The sequence below is a fragment of the Schistocerca serialis genome, chromosome 2 (genome assembly GCF_023864345.2).
Source record: "Schistocerca serialis cubense isolate TAMUIC-IGC-003099 chromosome 2, iqSchSeri2.2, whole genome shotgun sequence".
Taxonomy (NCBI): Eukaryota; Metazoa; Arthropoda; class Insecta; order Orthoptera; family Acrididae; genus Schistocerca; species Schistocerca serialis.
Window position 1 is genome coordinate 114040636 of NC_064639.1, and position 19390 is coordinate 114060025.

At 43.0% G+C, this 19390-nt stretch overlaps 1 protein-coding gene and 1 non-coding gene across 3 annotated transcripts in view; one reads left to right on the top strand and one right to left on the bottom strand.

The window, feature by feature from the left end:
* Positions 1-19390, top strand: part of LOC126456793 (solute carrier organic anion transporter family member 4A1) — a 552827-nt gene that overhangs the window by 293132 nt on the left and 240305 nt on the right. The gene's annotated exons all lie outside the window — the stretch shown is intronic.
* On the bottom strand, positions 9023-9094 carry Trnah-gug (transfer RNA histidin (anticodon GUG)). Its single transcript has one exon. It is a non-coding gene; the product is annotated as a tRNA-His (tRNA).

Consider the following 19390-nt stretch of genomic DNA (forward strand, 5'->3'; position numbering starts at 1 on the left):
CGACGCAATAATCGCGCCTTATGCAAAATCTTACGTCGCAGAGTGAGAACTCACTCACGTTCTCGACCGCTCGATATCTCTTGATGACGATGTTACCCCACGTTTCTCTGAAAACAGAAGAGGATACTCGGATATACAAGTAAAACTTTGTTTTCAGACGAATAACAAGGGATGAACACACATCGTTCCATCTGAAGCAACGTAATAGTTTCAGTGCCTTGATACAATATCGCTCATTAACTTCAACAAACCACGACTGTTACCTGATTTCAAGTACACACATCAAAAAAAGTTTTGCATCAGCCCGGTATCCAGATCTCCTCAAGATAGACGTACACTGTGGATATTGTATCACAGACACAGTTCCTTTGACTGTTCAGTGATGTCACTAAGCCCGCCCAAAGATGTAAACAACCATGCATGAGCAGCGGAGGGGCTCCGATAGCCGACCAGTTCCAGTCATTCCACGAGGAAGGATGTACATGGCTCGTGTTGTCTGTAGTTCAAACATGCCTAGAGGGTCAATACCGCGGTTCGATCGCGTCCGCATTGTTACTTTCTGCCAGGAAGGGCTCTCAACAAGGGAAGTGTCCAGGCGCCTCGGAGTGCAAAAAAGCGATGTTGTTCGGACATGGAGGAGATCATCATCATCAGTTATCTGCTATATTAGCAGGTCCTTTGCCTCTCCATTTTCTGCGATCCATTGCTTCCTTCTTAAGGCTGCTGTATGTTGTACCGTCCATCATGTCATCCAGTATCTGGAATCTCTTCCTTCCTCGCTTCCTTTTCCCTTCTACATAACCTTCTAAAACTGTTTTTATCAGTCCGTCATTCTTTCTTAAAATATGCCCAATACAATTTCTTTTTCTTCTCTTTATTACATCTAGTAACTGTCTTTTCTCTCCCACTCTTCTCAGTACCTCTTCATTTTTTACTCTGTCCATCCAACTTATTCTTTCCATCTTCCGCCATGTCCAGATCTCAAAAGCCTCCAGCCTTTCTCTGTCTTTTTTCCTCATAGTCCATGTTTCAGCGCCATATAGAAGAACACTCCATACAAGACATTTTATGAGCCTCTTTCTGAGTTCTCTGTCCAGACCGCTGCAGAAGATTCTCCTTTTCTTATAAAACTCCTCTTTTGCCATTGCTATCCTTGTTTTAATTTCTGTGGTGCACTTCCAGTCGGTGTCTATCCTGCTCCCAAGATACTTAAAATTTTGCACCTGTTCTAGTGTTTCTCCATTCAGCACAATTTTTATTTCCTTATTTCCTCCTATTGCCAATACTTTTGTTTTATTTGTGTTAATTTTCATTCCATATTTTTTTCCCTTAGTTGCAATGGTGTCCACCAAATCCTGTAATTCTTTTTCCCCTGTGGCTAGAAGGACCATGTCATCAGCAAATCTCAAGCACCCTACTCTTCTTCCTCCAATTTCTACTCCATTGTCATCTAATGAGCATTGGTCAATCATATTTTCCAAGTACAGGTTGAAAAGAGTAGGTGATAAACAGCATCCTTGTCTTACTCCTTTCCCTAGTCTGATCCAGTTTGTACTTTCTCCTCTCACTTTAACTGAAACTTTTTGACTAAGGTATAATGAGTTTATAAGTCTTCTGGTTTTCCAGTCCACTCTCTTTTCCCTCATAATAGTCGCCAGCTTGTCCCAAACCACATTGTCAAATGCCTTTGCTAAATCGATGAAGCACATTTATAGGTCTCTTCCTTTTTCAATAAACCTTTCTCCCAAGATTCGTAGGAGGAGATATAGAGACAGTAACTGTCGATGGCATGCCCCACTCAGGCCGCCCAAGGGCTACTGCTGCAGTGGATGACCGCTACCTACGGATTGTGGCAACGCCACCATGTTGAATAATGCATTTCGTGCAGACACAGTACGTCGTGTTACGACTCAAACTGTGCGCAATGGGCTGCATGATGCGCAACTTCACTCCCGACGTCCATGGCGAGTTCCATCTTTGCAACCAACGACACCATGTCACGCGGAACAGATGGGCCTAACAGCATGCCGAATGGACCGCTCAGGATTGGCATCACGTTCTTTGCACCAATGAGTGTCGCATATGCTTTCAACCAGACAATCGTCAGAGACGTGATTGGAGGCAACCCGGTCAGACTGAACGCCTTAGACACACTGTCCAACGAGTGCAGCAATGTGGAGGTTCGCTGATGTTTTGGGGTGGCATTATGTGGGGCCGACGTACTCCGCTGGTGGTCGTGGAAGGCGGCAGAACGGCTGTACGATACGTGAATGCCACCCTCCGACCGATAGTGCAACCATATCGGCAGCATATTGGCGACGCATTCGTCTTCTGGATGACAATTCGCGTCCCCATCGTGCACATCTGTTTAATGACTTCCTTCAGGATAACGACATCGCTCGACTAGAGTAGCCAGCATGTTCTCCAGAAATGAACCCTATCGAACATGCCTGGGATAGATTGAAAAGGGCTGTTTATGGACGACGTGACACCAATCACTCTGATGGATCTACGCCGAATCGCCGTTGAGGAGCTGGACAATTTGGACCAACAGTGCCTTGATGAACTTGTGGATAGTATCCCACGACGAGTACAGGCATGTATCAATGCAAGAGGACATGCTACTGGCTATTAGAGGTACAGGTGTATACAGCAATCTGAACCACCACGTCTGAAGGTCTAGCTGTATGGCGGTACAACATGCAATGTGGGTCGAAATGATCCTTATGTTGATCTCTATTCCAATTATCTGCACAGGTTCCGGAATTCTCGATACCGAGGTGATGCAAAACTTTTTTTAATGTGTGTATTTTACTTTCATCAAAGTACCCTTGCTTGGATGTAATGATTGCCTCACAAACTCGAGGTATGCAGTCAATAAGTTGTTGTACTTACTGCGACTCTTTATGATTCCACACACCCTTAACGACATTCCAGGCATGTGGCTTGCTTGTTATGTGAAGTTACCGGGTACGTTTATCCACGTCGTCCGAGGCCATTTCAATGGGGCTATAGTCAATGCTTCTTTCGGTACCACCTGTTTTTCCTTTGACGCAGCGTACTTATTACGGAATACCGACCGTTGTTTTGGGTCATTATCCTGTGAACCGTTTCGCTATTAAGCACAATCCACATAATATCGCAAGATACTGAAGTACGCGGTGACAGTGCTTCTGGTCCTTATAACCTTCTATTTCCACAATATTGCCAACTCGATCTCCTGGAAAACGCCCCCAAATCATAAAAGAACCGCCACCGTGATTAACTGTAGGCAGAATGCACTTTCGGGCCACTCTTTCTCCTTCAGATCGACGAACAAATATTCTCCTTCTGGTACCAAAAATCAGGAGTTTCGATTCATCTGTGAATAACACTTTCTTCCACTCTTCATGTGTCCACTTACTATGAGTCCTGGCCCATTCGAGTCTCCTTACTTACGAGCTTCAGAGGGGTTTCCTCGCCGTTACACGCCCTTTCAAGCCAGCATCAATCAGTTTCCTTTTCACTGTTGCAACAGATAAGTTTTTTTTTTGTTCATTTCGTTGTATTCTAAAAAAATGTTCTAATGTGTGTGAAATCTTATGGGACTTAACTGCTAAGGTCATCAGTCCCTAAGCTTACACACTACTTAACCTAAATTATCCTAAGTACAAACACACACACCCATGCCCGAGGGAGGACTCGAACCTCCGCCGAGACCAGCCGCACAGTCCATGACTGCAGCGCCTCAGACCGCTCGGCTAATCCCGCGCGGCCGTTGTATTCTGCCCGAATTTGTGCTGCGGTTTTGAACCTATTTCTTTTACTAGTATGTGCCATTTGGCTTCTCCCACCCAACACCAGTCCCTCGGAACTGCGGAGATGGGAACTTGCACTCCAACACATCCTTTCATCCTGCCATCCCCCTGGACTGAACCTACGTTAAACAACCTCACTCTCATTTACTCTTCAGTCTTCTCCTCTTTCCCTTTCCTCTTTAGCCATTCACGCATCTTTTCATCCTACATAGTTGTGTTTATCTTTATACTATATACCTCTTTACTTCTGTATGCAACCTCTTTGGTTTGAAGCTGGCACAGTACTTACAGTAGAATATCTTTGGCTTCCCTCTGACAACCATGCCTCCATCCTTGCTACCCTCCCTGTTTACCTTTCCCTGTTGCTTCATAACCTGGGTTGTGAGTAACTGAATCCACTTTCCCTTCTTCCCTTTTTTCCCCTCTCTCCTCCCTGATGAAGGAACAAAGTTCCGAAAGCTAGGAATGTAAATTTTCAGTTCTATTTTATGTGTATCTATCGGCTCTACTGAGCTGAGGTAAGTACTGGCCAGCCCCTCTATCTCTTTGTTAATATTCTTTTACTAGTAATTCTGATGAATTTGCCATCAGTTCCAGCTGTTTTACCAGGTCGTCCTGGTCGTGATAATTCCTTATTTCCACCTGTTGTCTTCTGCCTGTGTAATACACATCTCCTATAGATGCGCCATATTGTTCGAAATTTGGCGCATAGATGAGCCTGCTTGTCTGACTGTTTCAATTACAGCACATTCGTCTATCGCTACCTACACTCTTGGAGTCGTAAAACGATGTGCACACGATCAGCTGTCAGTAAGGAAGCGCAGTGCAGTATGTATCGTACCACTGCCTCAAGTACACTGCTGACGTCACAATACTACGGGGAATAACAGGACAGTATGGGATCTGATTCATTCGTCACACAGGTAAACAAATATACCAGTTCAGGCAACTACTTTGCATGTACACAACATTCTTCTGGATAATATTGCATGTATATAAAAACGAACACATAAATCTCACATGTTCACCAATTGTGTGATATTCCACTGCTTACTGAACAATAGCCATGGTATATTCTGGTATCTATAGGGAACTGGACGATCGGCAGTGTCCATAAAACGGATATGAGTTTTAAACTACAGCTACAACTTTCTCCTTTGCATTCCATCATTTGTAGACAGTTTAACTCCTGTAATTTTATCCACTCATGAAATATTAGGACTACCCATGTTATACGGCTCTCCTTGTATGATCTGAATTACTTCTCCTTTTGATCTTCGATAATCAACTCGTGTGCAAGGATAGCATGAAAGCTAACATGCATCCTCTTTCAAGGGGACATTATGGACTGGCCCTTTTCGATTTTCTTCATAAATGTAGGATATGTACGTTTGAAACTAAAACACAGAATTCGAATAAAAGTAAAAAAAAAAGTTACTGCTACCGAAAATTAAACCAACGACTTCGCGTTTATGTGGCTTCAACGCTACGCTCTCAGGTAACGGTGGCTTTGTTAAAGATCATGATGTTTTTTACTTACCAGTGTTCCAAAATCTTCAGCTGTTCAGCATCGTACCTCTTTAGGGAAGTGTTGTCCGAGCACTGGTCTTAAAGTCCTACAAGTATGTAAGTTCAGGCAGTCTGAACACGGCAAGTAAGACGCCACAAATTTAAAAAGAACAACCTCTGCTACCTAGAACAGTGTTCATTCTGCATGCAACACCGTGAATGTACCGTTGACCGTGTTATCCCTCTATAGGTGCGAGCTAGCATTGAATCCTCAGCTCTATCGATATGTGTCACATCTACTGTGACAGTTGTTTGTCGATTGCCGGTGGGAGATAACGCAGCAGGTGTTTGAATTGCCGCGCTGTGTTTTCGAATTCCGGCCGCGATTGGGCGGGGACAGGAAATTAAAATCGCGGTGGTGCCGGCTGCGGTCTGCTGGAAGATTTCTGATTAAAACATTAATTTCCGGATTGGTGACAGCGTGCAAGTTAACAGGCGTCGTTACGAGCTGAATTTGCTGTTTGTTCCTCGACCGTCTGTTGCATTCGTAACTATACAGAGATGGCACTGCGAATCGCTTCACATAATTACGCGGTGGCGAGAACTGTCATTAATTTCGTTAATTTCGTCAAGGACATTGGCCAATAGCTTTGCTGTTCATTGCCCTCTGCGACAATATGGTCAAATTCTAGCAATAGTTTGCGCCTACGGAAATCTTTGTTTCCGTCAGCTGTGAGTAGATCGGGGAACTACGTTTACAATAAATTTTAAGCATTACGAAGCACCCGATAGGAGGAAGAGGAAATTCAGTTGTGACACAGAAGGAAAAACCAAATACGAGACTTTTTTCGCTTTTAGAAGAAAGTTTTATTAAAGCTGCTATTTGAAATTCCTTTCTGCTCTGATTGAGTATGGTTCCGTACTCTCGATTAATAAATAAACTATGAGGCATTTGATATTCCACGCTGCTGACATGCTTACAACTGTCTGTTCGCTACCATCTTTGTGTGTTCATTCCAGTTCAATTAACAGCTAAGCGAACCTCACTTCTTTCTGTGATGGCACACCAAGTCGTTAATGGACGAAGCCAATGTTTCTGCTAGCTACGGTGTGCGATGCGAGCGGTCTGCCTGTTTGTGCGTCAACATGGGTATTTGAGAGATTGAGTAAAAATTTCACGTACCGCGATAGTGCATCTGTTTGCGTTAGTGGGCAATTTTAGTCAGTTATAACAAGTGATTCGTTATTTGTTGGTGTTTAGCGTAAACCAATGCTACTACTGAGAGTAATGTTTGTTGAACCAAAAGAAATCGTAAAATGGCAAAGTAGGCAAAATGCATTTTTAATTTTCTCTTTACAGCAGCGCAGGTTATGCTGCTGATAAGTTGTTCTTTTACGGGCCGAAGCGTTGCCACAACTCAAAAGGTTTGTTAATTGCGAAGTAAAAAAAAAAGTTAAATTTACCTATCTTGTGTTTTATTTACAGAAACTAGCCGACCTATTTTATCTGCTGAAATGTTACTTTATATATTTATTGGAAATTCCTTTTGCATAACAAGTTAAATCAATATTTCAGTTCCTGCTGCATGAATTCTTCTTCCTATTCGCCCACATCCCTTTCAAACGTTCTGATGTCAGCTTCCGCAGCTATTAGATGTTATGTGGTCGTTTACTTTTTCTCTCTTGTTCGTCACAGAAAACCGCTTTCTGAATTTTTGGTACTAAATAAGTTCCAGTTAGGTCTGCCCATTATGTTGTTTGCTTTTTTGATGTCATTTTGTATCTGTGTAAGTCGGCCGGTGTGGTCTAGCGGTTCTAGGCGCTACAGTCTGGGACCGTGCGACCGCTACGGTCGCAGGTTCGAATCCTGCCTCGGGCATGGATGTGTGTGATGTCCTTAGGTTAGTTAGGTGTAACTAGTTCTAAGTTCTAGGGGACTAATTGTGGTGTCACCGCCAGACACCACACTTGCTAGGTGGTAGCCTTTAAATCGGCCGCGGTCCGTTAGTATACGTCGAACCCGCGTGTCGCCACTATCAGTGATTGCAGACCGAGCGTCGCCACGCGGCAGGTCTAGAGAGACTCCCTAGCACTCGCCCCAGTTGTACAGCCGACTTTGCTAGCGATGGTTCACTGTCCACATACGCACTCATTTGCCGAGACGACAGTTTAGCATAGCCTTCAGCTACGTCATTTGCTACGACCTAGCAAGGCGCCATATTCAGTTACTATGTCTTCTGAACAGATAATATTGTGACTCATGTACCGTCAAGAGCGACGTTCGTCATTAATGGATTAAAGTAAAGTATGAAACTAATTACGTCCGCTTTCTGAATTCTAATTCCTTGTCATGTTGCAGACCTCACGTCAGTGTAGTTCTTCCCTCCTCACGCCAGCCTGCGTGAGCTAAAACGCGTGCATTTCGGCCTCCTCTAGTAACACGGTGTTGGCTCTTCAGCCAACACTACACTAATGACCTCAGATGTCCCATAGTGCTCAGAGCCACTTGAACCATTTTTTTTCTTTTTGTCTGTGTAAATCACTCTGGTTGTCCTTTCAGCTAATTCGATTCGTGAGTCTATCATCATCCATTGTAGCCAAGCCAACGCCGAAGAACGACATTCTTCTTTTGCGCTTTGTGTCTGTTATGTTCACTACATCTTCATAGATTTCTCTGTTAGGTCGTGGCGTTTTCTGTCTGTTTGTGGTATCCTTGGGGCTATTCTCATAATTTTGTTCATGCCATCTTTCCGAACTAGTTTTAGTGTTTCGACGCTATACAGAGCCTCAAGTCTCATCTTTATTTTTGGTCTCCCGCGATATAGCTTTCATCTAGTGTACAGTTCTGGTGTTCTGAAACGCAATGTTCATCTTATTTGTTCTTATCCCAAGACTCTACTTGTCATTGTTATTTATGCTTAGCCACTCACCTAAATATCTGTATGAGATTGCTTTCTGGATTTTGTTTTCGTTTACGAGTAATCTCTGTGGACAAATGTTAACGTCTTTGGGAAAAATTTGTGAACTAATTTTTCCCGCTTGCACATTTAGGTTTCCTTTCTGGATTTTGGCACTTTCTGGCGTGTCTGTTATCAAGACAATGTCATTTGCGAAAGTCCACATAGATGCTATCTTTTTTTGTATCCCACTTCGATGCCTTTCTTGTGGAATTTCTTCTCTCTCTAGGTCTTTCAGGACGCAGCTGGGTAACCGAAGGTAACAATTCATCTCCCTATATTATGGCAAAGTTTTCAGAGAATTTTCCAGAGAAGCTGACTTTGTCTAAGACACATTAACAAATAGTTAATCTAATGTTTTGGATCTAAAACGAACTTTTTCATATTATTTATGAGGGATTTTCTGCCACTGGAATCATACACTGCCTTGGAATCTACAAATGTAACTGTTGTATATCTATTTCTCAGCTGTCTCATTCACAGAATAGATTTTAGATTCCAGATTTGTTAGCTGCATTATCAGCTATTCCGAAATTCACCTAGATATTTCTCTATTTGGGGTTCTGCACGATATATTTGTTGTACGTAAAAAGATAAACGATTATGGGGACTGCAACAAGTCAAACGCATCGACGTCTTGTATATAGATTACGTGTAATACGTCAAGTTCGAGATCGTGAGAGAACACAGCATTTCCACGGGAGGACTATTCGCAGCAGAATATTAAAAATGTCCTCCACCGTGACAGTGTTTTACCACTGCCGTGACCAGGATTCGAACCTGGGTTATTGCGGCCACAACGCAATGTCCTAACCACTAGACGATCACGGCTAACCGGAGAACGAGGGAACATTGCCTTGCCAACAGATAAAGCTTCCCGTAGCTGCCGCTGCGTGCTGCGACATCTGTTGGGGAATGGCGGAACGTGATGCTACGGGCCGGACCTGCGCTATTCTACACTTGGAATTTTTCGCAGTGTCTTCTACATTTCAAGAATCTCGCATAATTTTCTGCCGCAACCACTTATGTATGAGGCAGCCATACATGCTGAAATGTGAAGCACTGCACACGCGTTAGCCTGTCAACGACATTGCATTTCTAACCGAAATGGCGCAAATGTAGTGAAATAACTCATTTGCACATGAGCTGGAACACTAAATGCAAGCGGCATTTATTGTTAGAACTATACAATTCCGTTTAGGAAACCTATACATACATATATGCTGCTGTATCAGTCCGATTTCACAGCAAATCTGTCTCACTAGCAAGTAAGCCTAGTAGCCAAAAAGGAAGTATTTCTTTCTTGTTCGTGTAGATTGGTTATTGACATTCAGATTGTGCAGTTCTGCAAACTCGACAGAAATGTACGTCGACGAACTTTGGGATACAAATCGGGGAACATTTTAAAGTAATTAGTACAACACTGTGGCCGAGCTTATGACTCCACGTTTCCGTGTCGGTGAAATAATCAAGTCAGCAGTCATTTACGAGAAATCGAGAGTTTAGGTCCGTTGCAAATATTTTAATATGTTATTCTACAAGTAAAACTAATGAAAAAATTCTTATAGACATAGGTCCGCAAATGTTTAGTTACGGCTAGTAAAAGATTTTGCCTGAAATTTAGCAACTTCGCTAATATGAAACCATCGCAAAAGTGTACGAGGTTTAAGTAAATCACGATTTCCATTTATGTTATTGTTATTGGTCTGGTGAATCTAATAAAACATGTCCCAGACGTGTATCCGCAGTAGTTTTCCAGAACATCCAGAGAAGCAAAGTATACAAGTAAATTTGTTTACTTTCCATTGAGAATGTAGAAACCTTTACGTCATTGTTGGCAACCATTAGTGAGTTGTTACAGTCGTTTCCTAACATTTATTGAGAATGTATTGCGAAACTGTATGTACACTGTACAACTTCCTAAACACTGAGCTCTGTTTTTTCCGGTTTAACATGAATTCACGTGTGCTATGGTATTAATCAAAACGGATTATCTGACACATTTATACAGTTTCAGTTAACGTTATTACCATCATTTTTTCAAAATTAAATTCTCTACAACTTCTGTTGAAAACCTTGCGCAATTGTCTAGAATTTAAAAAACAAATTGGGCCAAGTAGTCAGTAAATTAAAAATTTTACGAAATTACGTCTATGCTTCTCTGGATGTTCTGGAAAGCTACTGCAGATAAAGTCTGAAACATGTTTTATTAGATTCACCAGATCAATAACAACAAAATAAATGGAAATCGTGCTTTACTTTAACCTCGTACAGTTTCGCGATGGCTTCATATTAGCGAAGTTGCTAAATTTCAGGCAAAATTTTTTATTTATTTTGCGGACCAATGTTTATATCAACTTTTTCTTTAGTTTTACTTGTAGAGTAACATACTAAAATATTTGAATATATTCGTGAATCGCCCCGTATATTAGAGAAGGAAGCAGGGCAACAGCCAACAGGTAGAAGAGCAATATACAGATCACAGTCGCCTTCTGTGTACAGGGGTCCAAGTCGTACTTCACGAGTAAAATATTTACTGCAGCAACCCACATTAAAAAAAATTTTATACAGGATGAATCGAAAGTAACTGTACACACTTCGTGGGTGTAACGTATAAAAAAAATAAGCGTAAATTGTTAAATAACGGTTTGTCCGAAACTGCTTTATTTCAGAATTGTGCAGTAGAGCAGGGGGTCACAGGTGCAACACAAACAATCAAAATTAATTCTTCTCAAAAAGTGACGACACGAAGGGACTCCAAATTCATACCATCCACGTGATCTACTTCTACCCCAGAACATGATGAAAAATGATGTCCATGTAGATGAAGATAGTGACGTGCGCGCGAAGTCTTACCGCTCTCGGAACGTACGCCTGATTCTGCACAGTTGCTCAGCCGTTTTCAATTCGTGCTGTAGTTGTGATACACGAGCTTCTTGAGACGGCCCCAAAAGTGTCCTGGGGTTAAGATCCGGTGGGCCAAGCAACTGGTCCTACACGTCCTATCCACATATTGGGATATGCAACAGTGAGACAATCTCTTGCCTCCCGACTGAAATGTGCTGCGGAACCGTCGTGCCTAGAGATTAAGTTGTTTAGTGTAGCGAGTGGGGCTTCATTAAGCAGACCTCCCAATTCTTGTTCCAAAAACTGTCGATTCTTGCCAGTCAGGCGCTGTGGAATAACATGCGGTCCGAGTTACTGTTTGTCCACTGTATCACCCCAAATGTTCACTGTAAATTGATGTTGATGTCCTCGTGCTGTAGTTATGCGAGGATTCTCATACACTCACATGGGCATGTTACGAGCGTTCACGATACCCGCACGGGTAAACAGGCTCTCGTCCGTAAAAAGTACTCTGCGACCGAACATTGGATCTGCAGTATGGCGCTCGAGTAACCACTGACAGAAATTCCGACGTCTAGTGTAGTCTACAGGCGTCAGCTCCTGTACTTTCTGCAGGTGGAATGGTTGGCCTTTCTGTCTCCGAAGCCGGCGCTGTACCTACATTGGTTCAGGAACCCCCAGAGCAGTGTGGAGGGGATGTACAAAGCAACATCAGTCGGTATGAAGGCAAACACAACACGCCAAAATCCTGAACTGCCCCATGATGTAATGCCTACCACAAATGACATTATGCATCACAATTCGGTTAAAAAATCTATTTCAGAACTTTATTTAATATTTTATTGTCATTTTGATGTATTCATTACACCACGAAGTGTGTATAGCTTGAAATGCGTGGGAGAGGGTACTTGCTACGAACGCAGGAGAAATACAGACACGGAGAAACTCGGACAGCAGAGCTAGCCGAAGATTCGCGGACACCACTTTTGTCAGCTAATGGCGTCGTTCAACAATGCCACGCAACGTAAAGCAGGTCATTGTTTCTGCCGCATCCTGCATAAACAATGAGCGATAAGTCTTTAAATGTACCTTGTATCTATAGTTTTTGATTTTGGTCAGCACGTCTGCATTATTGTTTTGGTGAACTGGCGTTGTTTCGTAAAACATTTTCCTAATATCTTGTGGCTATTGTGCAAAAAATGTGTGGTTGCAACGGCAATTTGCGGTTGCTGAATGTGCCTTTGCTACATGTGAGCAAATGGAAGAAACTATAAGTGCTGACCAATAGCCCATCTTGAACATGTAGAGAGGGCAAAGACAATGAAAAAATCACACGAACTTTTGACGGGTCATTCATACCCCTTTTAAGAAGCAAGACAGCTGCTACGAGTAGACACAGCGTTTCAATGTTTTGCAATTCTGAGAGATCTTGGAGATATAATCACCAAGGCTGGCCAGGGTAGTATATCGTTTACATAACACTTACATGTTAATTTCAGATAATACTGTTAATTTATTTATTTATTTTTTTCTGAGCTGCTGGGCAATGGAACGATGAATTGTCCGCTCGAGTCATTAAGAGCTTCAGCAAATCTGGAGTCATTTATTTCACTGTCGCTAACCTGAATAATCGGCCAGATAACATGGCACTCCCATAAATTTCTGAACTTGGCGCGAAAGACGCTTCGGGCACAGTCGATTGTCGACTTAACCATCGGAGCAATTACCGTAGATATCTCAAAATATGGCCATGAAGTTATATGAGCTTATGCAGCACAAACAGCACTGACAGCAAAGTCAAAGATGAGTTTCATGGAAAATTAACAAGTGTGTTAGAGCTCCCGCAAAGCAATAATTTTAATGGAAAAGTTGAGGATGGCCACCGACAGTGGTTTAGTGGGAAGACATGGAGATGACATTAAATGACAATGGGGAAAGGTTAGTGGATATGTGTGAGACAGTTTCCGTTGAGATTTTAAATAGTTTCTTTCGTCACAAGCAGATCCACAAATACAAATGGGAGAGTTCTTTCAGAAATGTTAGGTCAATAATAGTCTACATTATTCAAAACAAAAATTGCAACATAAGAACTAAGGATGTTAGAGAGTCTGCAGAATGTGGCTCAGATCACTTCCTGTTAGGTGCAAAGATGATAGTGACATCCAAGGGCCAATAACGAATTAAAGAGGTTAGATATTCCCACGAGGACAATGGATGCTATGAAATAAAACAGATAGCTTAAAAGAAGACTGTACAATTTCTTTATAAATTATGGTTGTCAAACAGAGACATTTAGAAGAAGGAACGGTGGAGCATACGTACCAACGAATTAGAAAATGCGCACATGAAGTAGTATTTGAAGCACTGGGTCAGCTAAGAAAGAAAGCAGCCCCCCACAATGGTGGACTCAAAGCACTGAAGAAAAAGTAAAGCTAAAAAAGATGTCTTATAATAATTCGTTGGGTCAAGGGACAAACATGATAGATAATTACTATTAAAAACAGTCTTGATCACGATTTATTTAACAAGGTGACCGGTTTCGACCACTACTGTCGTCATCTTCAGACCATTGAGTAGGAACCTCTTTCTGTTGGAGAATCACTAGTGGTCGAAACCGGTCACCTTGTTAAATAAATCGTGATCAAAACTGTTTGTAATAGTAATTATTTATAAGACATTGATCACTGCTGTTCCCGTAATGCATTCAAAAGTTAAACATGATGGAGCCTTGTATGTTAGAATACAGAAGTAAAAAAGAACATCTGCTACAGGAATATGAAATCTGGGAGGATAAACGCGAGGAAGTCGATCGCTACATGGGGGTCACAAAAGTGGCGGCAGAGTGGACAGTTGTTGCAAGACTGAGGAAAGAAGTAAAGGAAAAAGCAAACATGGCGATTATGTGGTAGAGTGGGAGAAGCATTTTAAAAGACCTGCTAACAGAAGAAAGGACAGAGTACAAAGAAATGAAGTGGGAGGAGATAGGGGAGAACTAGGAGGGTGAAAGGGCAGAGAAATTAATTACGAAAGAAGGCACGGAAGGAGGCTACACAAATGAAAACTGGGGTCTGTAAGTGTACCAATAAAGTTCGCCAGATATGACCCGAGCATTCTGAGTGAATATCTAAGGAAGTTATTTACTAAATGTATGTGGTATCGGTCAGGAATGTGGAATCAACAGGTCCCTGTTTATTGAATCGTCAGCTTCAACAGTTCGATTTCTCAGCTCTTGAAAAGTAGCTGCCTTAGGTGGGACAAAGACTCTCTTTTATGTAGCCTCACAGAAAAAAATCCTGAGATGTGGATCTGGTGACCTCAGTGGCGAAAATCAATGAACAAGATCTTGATGTCCACTTTTTCTAATCAAACGTAGTGGGATGGTGTTGTTAGAGATAGCGGCACATGCCAACGTGATGGTGAGACAGGGCGCTGTCATCCATAAAAATGAAATCATTAGAATCTTCGTGTAGTTGAGAAAATAAGTAATTTCGCAGCGTGTCCAGGCATGACATTCCTGTCACAGTTTCCTCTGCAAAAAAGAAAGGTTCATGAACTTTGTGAACAGAAACGGCACGTGACGCATTCAGTTTTGGTGAGTCTCTTTCATGTTCGTCGTCCTTAAATTATGGCTGTTTACTTTCCCCGATAGATGAAACGTCGATTCGTCCGAAAAGATGAATAGTTCGGGAAAAAAATGTCCTCTGCCATTTCCTGGACAGTTCGAATACAAAATTCGAACCTTCTGTTATGGTCGCCGGGACGCAATTACTGCAGTAACTGCAATTAGTAAGGCTTCAGATGCAGGCGTCGTTTCAGAACACGCCGCACCGTTGTTTGAGGAAGTTGAAGTTCCTGGCCTGTCCGTCTTGTGGACTTCCGAGGACTCCATGTGAACGCATCTCGGATACGCTCCGCATTTTCATCAGACGTGCGTGGCCTACCAGTGCTCTTCCCTTTGCATGTGCTCTCAGCGTCTAAGAATTTTGTATGCTTGTCAGAAATCTGAGTGTGCAGAGGCGTTTCTTGCTAAACTGACGGCGGAATGCACTTTGCACTTGAACGATAGATTGACTTAGAGCAAATTCCAACAGAAAATGATTTCTTTTGTGATGTAGTCGCCACAAAGGGAGGAGTGGGAACTAGAGATGCCATTGGGCTACAGTGAGTGATGGGGGAGAGGTACCTGGAGAAGAAAAGGAAGGTGTATGTTGTGTTCACTGATTTTGATAAGGCTTTTAACTGTGTCAGATGGGACAAACTGGTGGAAATCCTAAGGAAACATGGAGTTGACTGGAGCGATAGACGGCTAATTAGAAATTTATATTTGAAGCAGAGAGCAAGAGTAAGAATAGGAGGTGTGATGAGTGAAGAAACCGAACTGGGAAAAGGTGTAAGACGAGGTTGTTGTTTATCACCAACACTGATCAATATATATCTGGAGGAAATTATTAGTGAAAGTTTTGATGGAAGGAGAGGAGTTTGTATAGGGGGTCGGAGAGTGGAGCGTATAAGATTTGCAGACGACATGGTTGTGATGGCAGAGTGCAAGAGAGATGGAACAAATGTTAGATGATTTAAACACAAAATTAGAAGAATATGGAATGAAGATTAACAAGGAGAAAACGAAAAGCATGGTAATTGGAGGAAAGGGGAGAAAATGCCGTATGAAAATAGGGGGAGAGGAAATAGAGCAAGTGAATAACTTCAATTACTTGGGAAGTGTAATAATGTATGATATGTATTCCTCGACAGAAATTAGGAAAAGAATTGCAATGGCAAAAGAAGGATTCAAGAGGAAACAGAAATTACTTCGTGGACCACTAAACAAAGATCTGAGGAGAAGACTTGTCAAATGTTACATCTGGAGCGTTGCACTATATGATGCGGAGACCTGGACATTGAGAAAGGAAGACGAAAGAAGACTGGAGGCATTAGAGATGCGGATATGGAGAAGAATGGAAAATGTGATATGGGAAGACCGAGTAAGGAATTAAGAAGTATTAAGAACAGTTGGAGAAGAAAGAAACATGCTGAAAGTCATCATAAAGAGAAAGCGGAACTGGATTGGACATTGTTTGAGGAGGGACTGTTTATTGAAGGACGGCATAGAAGGAATGGGGGAGGGAAAAAGGGGAAGAGGAAAAATAAGGCATCAAATGCTGGAGAATATCAAAGGAGGAAAATATTCAGAAATGAAAAGACTGGCTATGGACAGACAAAAGTGGAAGAGGCTTAACCCATGACAATATCTGCCGTGAGGCAGAATACCTTACTACTACTATTACTACTACTACTATTACGCCATGTCGCTACAAAAAAAATCTTCCTCTAGCCAGTGGTATGAGCAATGTGTTTCTAAGTTTTATAATTCGTCTATGGAATGAAATCTGTTCTTTCCTTTTGAATCACCCGGTACCGTTTACATTTAAGTGTCATATACAGGGGATAGCCAAAATAATGTGAACAGTGGTAGTAATAGGATGGTTGTGTTCGACGGTCAACAACGCAAGTAAGGCACGATGTGTGGCGCTGGACTGTGCGTGTTCAGTACGGACTATCATCAGTGCAGGTTGTTTACGAGTAGTGCACACTTCGTATTTGCGTTCAGAGGCCGAGGTCGACGTGCAATGAAAGACCTAAGAGAATTCCAAAGAGGGCAGATTGTGGGGGGCCGATTAGCTGGAGCATCAGTACCCAAGACAGCCAACTCATTCAATGTTTCAAGAGCAACTGCTTCAACAGTCATGACAGCCTACACAAAACATGGAAGGACATCATCGTGCAAACGTAATAGTGGGCGCAAATCAAAACTAAATGACTGAGACCGTCGTATGCTAACACGAATTGTGTCAAAACAACACAAAACTGCGGCGGCTAAAGTGACTGCAGAGCTCAAAATGGTTCAAATGGCTCTGAGCGCTATGGGACTTAACATCTGAGGTCATCAGTCCCCTAGAACTTAGAACTACTTAAACCTAACTAACCTAAGCACATCACACACATTGATGCCCGAGGCGCGCGGTTCCAGACTGAAGCGCCTAGAACCGCTCGGCCACAACGGCCGGCTGCAGAGCTCAATAGCCATCTTAGAGACCGCCTCATCTATCGACACTGTCCGCCGAGAACTTCATAAAACGAATATTCATGGACGAGCTGCTATACTGAAACCATTAGTGACGACAACCAACACAAAGAAGCTTAAAACATGGTGTCAGGAGCATAAATCCTGGATGGCTGATAAGTGGAAACACGTCATATGGTCCGACGAGTCAACGTTTTCGTTATTTCCAACATCGGGCTGGGCTTACAAGTGGAGAACCCCTAAAGAAGCCTACACAATCCCGATTGCTTGATTCCAACGGTTAAGCATGGAGGTGGAAGTGTGGCGGTGTGGGCAGCCATACCACGGCATTCTGCTGGTCCCATCATTACTCTCAAAGGCCGTGTTGCAGCCAACGATTATGTGGACATCTTAGGTGATCAGGTGCGCCCCATGATACAAGTGTTGTTCCCCAACAATGATGACACATTTCACGACGAATGCACCCATTCAGACAGCCAGGACAGGACAATCTTGGTATAGGGAGCATGCAACTGAACTGCATGCTTCCCTGGCCAGCACAGTCCCCGGACTTGAACATTATCGACCCCTTGTGGTCGCTATTGGGGCGCAGACTCCGGAGCAGATTTCCGACTTCCTCGTCATTACATTAGTTAGAAGAGGTTCTGATGGAAGAGTGGTATAACATTCCACTGGAGACAGCTTTCTGCTTTCCCTTCTTTGCTTAGAACTGGGCATTCATCTGAGCTCTTGATATTCATGCAAGTGGTTCTTTTTTCTCCAAAAGTCTCTTTAATTTTCCTGTAGGCAGTATCTATCTTACCCCTAGTGATATGCGCCTCGACATCCTTACATTTGTCCTCTAGCCATTCCTGCTTAGTCATTTTGCACTTCCTGTCGATCTCATTTTTGAGACGTTTGTATTCATTTTTGCCTGCTTCATTTACTGCATCTTTATATTTTCTCCTTTCATCAATTAAATTCAATATCTCTTCTGTTACCCAAGGATTTCTACTAGCCCTCGTCTTTTCACCAACTTGATCCCCTGCTACCTTCACTATTTCATCTCTCAAAGCTACCCATTCTTCTTCTACTGTATTTCTTCCCCCATTCTTGTCAATCGTTCCCTAATGCTCTCCCAGAAGCTCTCTACAACCTCTGGTTCTTTCAGTTTATCCAGTATCTCCTCAAATTCCGACCTTTTTTGCAGTTTCTTCAGTTCACTGGAGACTATACAATCATTGTATGTCAATATTCCAAGAAGAATCCAGCTGTATTAAGGGCAGATGAGGGTCCAACACATTAATAAACCATTCCCAAGTAAGTGCAGGTGTTCACATGATTGTGCCTATCCCCCGTATGTAATCAGCTGTATTAAGGGCGAATGAGGTTCCAACCCCTTATTAATAAACTATTCCGAAGTAAGCACAGGTATTCACATCATTGTGCCTATCCCCTGTATGTACTATGAACATTTCTTTTAATCGGTTTCGGATGTATGCTGCAGTTTTACCTGGAACTGAATTCAAATGCAGACAGTGCCCGTTGAATAGAACTGTAAACACGAGACTGTCCGTCAGTCAGTATAATAGCTGGATTATCCCAACCCGCATACACGCACGCCGTGGGAAGCGGACGTACCGCGCGTTGCCAAGCGACAAAGACGGCGCGTTCCTTACCCCTCGCGGGCCGCCGCTGTGCTGCTATTGACAGATGGCGTGCTGTCGGCCGTTATTGATGGCGCCAGCGCTGAAAGGAATCCTGCGGCCCGCGGCGCGACTTAACTCGCTCCTCGTGTGATCGCTGGCGCCCCCCCCCCCCCCCTTCCCCACTGCTCCCCGCCACTTCTCCGCGGGTATTATCTCCCTGCCTGGCACGCCGCCATTCAGAACCTTCCGCTACGCACGCGACTGGCTGGTAATGGAGGAGGTTTACTACGCGGATTAGCGCCCTCGGCACTGAGGATCTCGCTCACGAGCGAGGGCTTACTGCCCACCCAGCGCACTCGCCGCGCCACGGTTCGAGCAGATCTGTGACACTCACCAACGGCAACGCTGCTGTAAATATCCCATCACGATTATGGTGACGAGTTGCTGCGTCCGATATTTTTAAAGTGAAATACGCCACGAGAATAAATTAAATCTTACATAACAGCGCGTTAGGAGCGTAAGTACAGATATTGTGATAATTGGTACCTCAACATGTGCACATCACAGTGG